The following is a 5,490-nucleotide window of genomic DNA, read 5'->3' on the forward strand; positions in this document are numbered from 1 at the left end:
TTCCCTGGCGGTCCAGTGGTTAAGACGTCGCTTTCCAATGCAGGCGGCGTGGGTTTGATCCCATGTCAGGGAGCTAAGATCCCACATGCCTCGTGGCCAAAAAACCAAAACATGAAACAGGTGCAATGTTGTTAACAAATTCAATAAAGACTTTAAAAGTGGTCCACATCAAAAAAATCTTAAAGAAAAATGCAGGGCAAATAGCATCTATTTATCAATCTGTCTACCTAATAGATAGATATGTAATAACTTTAAAATTAGTATATGTGAAGCTGTGAAATTTGGGGGCATTGTTCACCACGCAGGAATTAAAAGAATAATTGTTTTCTGCTCAAATGAAACTATGTAAAAGGATAGTTACTACATAAGCCAGTTTTTAAAAATATAACTATACCATCACCAGAAACCACAAAACTCATCCCAGGAAAGTGGGCTTCTCTTCTGAGCCAAGTTCCAGTCGAGGCTGGCCAACTGTCCTGGTTTGCCTGGAACTAAAATTTTCCTAGGATACACGAATTTCCATGCTAAAACTGGGGAAGTTCTAGGCAAACCAGGAAGAATTGATTCCCCCTAAGTATGACTCACATATTGCTGTCTTGCCCAGGGATTTTAGCCTTGTTTTCTAGTAATTTGTCACAGACCTAGGGGAGCTCACTGTAATCTCTATAGAGTAAAAGGAGAGTATGATGAACTAAAAGTAAACAGAGCCAATGTCATGAGTAGCATAATTCATAATAGCCCAAAAGTGGAAGCAATCCCAGTTTGTCATCTGTTGAGCAGATAAATGAAATGTGGTGTATTCATACAAGGGATATTATTCAGCAATAAAAAGGAATGAAGTATTGATACAGGGTGCAACATGGATAACCCTTGAAGACACTATGCTAAGTAAAAGAAGCCAGGCACAAAAGGCCACATGTATGATTCCTTTTACATAAAATGTCCAGAATAGGCAAATCCATAGAGACAGAAAGTAGATTAGTGGTTGCCAGGGGCTGGAGGGAGGTGGAATGAAGATTGTTAGTGGGCAATGGGTTTCTTTTTTGGATGATGAAATGTTCTTAGATTAGATAGTGGTAATGATTGCACAACTCTGTAAATATACTAAAAGCCATTGAATAGCACACTTTAAATGGGTGAATTGTGTGGCATGTGAATCATAGTTCAATAAAGCTCTTTACAAAAGAAAATAGCTCCTTGGCGTCATGCTTCCACTATAGCAGACTGTCAGCAAACAGGATGATGAATCATATAGAAATATATGAAAAATTAATGTATGTGTAAAAGTTTCCATGATTAACCCCTTTCAGGTCTATAAGCTATGGAATCAATTAACTTCTAAATGACTTGAGAGAGTAAGGAAGCCATCAATTTCAGATGCAACTTTGCCTATATAGAGATTTGGAGATTTAGTGTGAAATACATCTGTCTGGGTTTGACTCCTGGCTCAAGCACCTAACTGCTCAAGCCTCAGTTTCCCCACCTGTAAAATGGGTTTGATACCATGTTCACTGAGTTGAGTTGCTGTAAGGACTGAAGGTGTGCAGGTCTTGAGTGATCTGGTTGGCCTTCTGAGGCAGGATTGTCGTGGCTGTTCACGCACATCCTACTTTTCCTGTTGTTGTCACCCCAGGTACTGACTAAGTGCTGGGTTGGGTGAATTGCCATTCTGGGTGAAGGAGGGAAAGCCTCCCCTCTTAGGCCACATAGGGCTTTTGTCCTTTGGGAGGTGGCTGTGGTCTGAGTATGTTGATGAGCTCTTCAGAGCTGCCATTCATCAGAAAGTCAAGTCAGCAGATCGTGACTGGGAGAGCTTTTCATTCCAAGCTCTATGGGAGAGTCAGGGCTCCAGGGTGCGTTGGACCTCAAGCAGCTCTGGAGGCTGGATGATGGACAGGGTGTGATAGTCTCAAGAATCTGCTTCCCGAAGGACCTGTTCCTATCTTCTTAGACCATTTGTTTTTCCTTCATCTTGCTTTCCTCCTGGCCAGTCACTAGGCATTATTTTATTTTATGATTCATACTACTATCTTTTGCCTTATATATAAAATGCAATAGTTTCTCTAGTGCTCCAAAGCTTGGGCAATTATAAAAGATTTTAAGTTTTACTAACAAGGTGTTTCAGTTGACTATTTTTCTCAGTATGATTAAATCACCTCTTCTTTTCCTGGCTTTGCTAGACTTGGGCTTCACAAGGTAGGGGGCCAGTGCCTGTCAGGCACTGGAGCTCAGGGGGCTGGTACACAGGACGTGCCTGCTGAATGCTTATGTGAAGTGAGCAAACCAGTTAATTTATAACAATGAGGGGGGCTGAGGGAGAGAATTCTATGCAGTATTTGTCATATCCCTGTATACTCCCTTTCCCCACTCTCCCGAATGGTTCCTTCCCTCAATATTCCCCTCATCCAAAGTCTCTTAGGTGGAGAATCTATGAGAGGAATAAAATTGAATGGCCTTAACTCAGGTGCCATAGACTTGGCATCACTAAAAGTTTTGGTTGTGCTTGAATCAGAAGAGTTCTATGGAGTTCTAAACATTAGGGGAGTTTGGGTGAGGCATTCCTGGAGAGCAGCTCCTGGCTGAGAGAACTGGTCTTGGTTATAAACAGTTAAATCCAACTCAGGGAAGGAAAGTGAAGAAAGGTGTCTGATGCTTCGGGTGGGGTCGGAGGGTGACAGTGCCAAATCTAGATCCCGTCCTGGTTCCTCCTTCTGTCGGTCGGCAAGAAATCATGCAGAACTCACCTGCAAGGCCTCAAGGGGTGACCTTTTGAGCTAAATCTCAGAGAAGAATGAAGAAAACTCGGGTGAATAGAGAACTGACCTAAGATTAAAGCAGCAGAGGGAAACTACTAATGTTGTATTTCAAACAGGAACCATTTTTTAGGATTTATTATTGTATTTAATTTTGAAAAAAATTTCCATGAAACCCAATTAAATTTTTCAAAATTAGCATAACTTAAGAGATTCTTTTAATAACAGTTAACACTAATAGATGATCCCTCACACACACACACACACACACACACACACACACAGAGGGAGGGATCCTAAAACCACAGTGAAAGGCTTTTTAATGTATTTGCTTAATAAGTATTTGTTGAACAGGTATTAGGTTGAAGCATGTGAAATTGTTCTTCAGATATCAGCCATTTCACATGCTTGAACCTATTGGCTAAAGTAGTTGTTCAAGGAATCAGCAGTGAAAGCTCTCCTACTCGCAAGGGATTGATAATCTAGTGTGGAATACAGCCTTTATACAAATAACTAAAGAGTAATTAATCAGCAAATAATTACAAGTGTGCCAACTATGAGCAGAAAGAGGGACCCAGGGGATGCTGGAATGAGGGAACCAAAGCTAGTCTTGGAGGGGGTGGGCCACTGGGAAAGTGGTGTGAGGGATGGGTAGGATGAGTCAGATGGAGAAAGGGGTGGGCCTTCCAGGCAGTGGAGACTGATGAGGGAAGGCCCATTGGTGAAGGAAAGAACCAGAAGGAGTTCTGGCCAGTTGGAGGTGATGTAGGAGGAGATCAGAGGGAGAGAAGCTGAGCAGGTAGGCTGAGGAGCGCCTTGTAAACCACGTCTGTTTTAGGGATTTTAGATGTCGAACTGTTAAAGGGTAAACCGAGGCACATTAACAATTTTAAGTTTATTTGAGCAAATGTAGGTTCTAATTGGGCAGTGCCAAATCAGAATCCATTTGGAGCGAAGTGTTTAGGAGTGCTCTGTCGACAGCAGCTAGGAGAAAGACTTACGCAGAGAAGGCGAGAGAGGAGCAAAGCAAGGCAATTATTTGATTAAGCAGCTGCCTCATTTGGGAAAAGCCTGGCTGGCTGTTCGTGATGGACTGTCCTCAGGTTTCGATTTCTCAACCTCGAGGCATTTACAGGCTTAAGTTCTGGTTTGCTTACCTAGACCCCCACAGCATTAGAGCCAACTCAGTCTAATGCGTTCCTTGTTTAATTAGTGTAACAGTCCAAAGGGAAATGGGAAGGCGACAAAGTGTTTCAGGCAGGGGAGCAGCTGATTTTTACACCTTGTGTTGGTGTAGAATTAGTCTCAGAGACTGTCTAGTTGACATTTCCAAGTCTGAAAAGAATGAAGCATCCAAAGTCTGATTGGTGTCCAGCAACCCAAGTCTTAGGAATGCCAAATCTGTGCACCTGTCCCTCTAGACAGTGTCCACTTGTGATGAGGGCAGTGCTTGTCCGGGGGAGCAGCGAGGCAGCTATCTCACCACAGCTCTCACAGCTGGGTCGCTTGAGATTCATTTACAGGCTTTCTTGTTCCTCTGGGAAACTGTGACTATTCAGTTTCCAGAGGAACAGATGGAAGTAAAGATTCAGAAAGGAGGTGACATAGGAAGACATCATAGTTCTCTTTTACACTTGAAATAAATGGCTTGGGGTGGATCAGCTGCTGGGGAGTCCCTTCAAAATAACGCAGCCAGGGTTTTGAAGTGACTATTTCAGTGAAAATTCAAGGTAGGTAAAAAAGCAACTGAAAAAGTACAATAATGACTACAGTAGCTGATCTGCTTACAATATTGGAACACACAGCCATGTTGGCTGTAGATAGTGCACAATGTTCGGTAAGACTGTTTAATATCTGGAACAAACCTTACGAGTACATAACAGCCCTGTGCTCCTGAAGCTTAATTAGGACCCATCCTTCCCATGTGATTGGGATAAGCTACCGGAAAAAAAACTGAAGTTCTTATTTTGAATTTTTGATGTTAAATCTTTTCTTATTTGATACCGATATTCATCACCCATAAACATTTTTGTACCACCTGCAAGGTGCTGGGCTTCATCGTTATCTGTTATCATTTTATATTCTTTTTGTTTTTATTGTTATGTATCACTTTAGAAGCTCTTGAGTAAGAATCAGAGTATCAAGTTGAAAATGTCTTAAACAACACAAACATGATCTCATTTAAAGAAGTCTGGAAGTAGGTGGGCCCAGTGTTAATTCAGTTTTTCATTGATTTTTATATTAAAACATGTTATGGAGTAAAATGCTAAATTTGTATGAATTTTAAAACCGAAACTAGAGATACAAAGAAAATGTGAGCTCATGAGCAGCTCAAAGCTCAAAACTCAAACCCAATTCCAGAGATGGACATCATCCCCACTTAACTCATTAATTCTCCTTTGCTGTCAGGGTTCTCCCACGGAGAAGATTCAAAAGCACAGGGCACTGTGATCTTGTGAACATAGTGGTGTTCATGATTAGAACAGACCAGTGAAGTCTAGCTATTTCACACATGTCAAAGGGATTTAGCTGGATTAACTTTTCACAATTCTAGAGACCAGGGAACAGTCTGATTAGTCAAACTGGTTGACCTAATGACATGTTAAGTTCACGAGGACATTTTTAGTTCCCAATAAACCAAAGCTTCGTCTACTGTCCAAACCCTATTCAGTCTTAGTTCTTTGCCTTGGTAACTCCTTTGAAAATTAGGTAGTATATTTCATATATTCTGAGAGAT

Source organism: Delphinus delphis, chromosome 14 (assembly GCF_949987515.2).
Source record: "Delphinus delphis chromosome 14, mDelDel1.2, whole genome shotgun sequence".
Classification (NCBI taxonomy): Eukaryota; Metazoa; Chordata; class Mammalia; order Artiodactyla; family Delphinidae; genus Delphinus; species Delphinus delphis.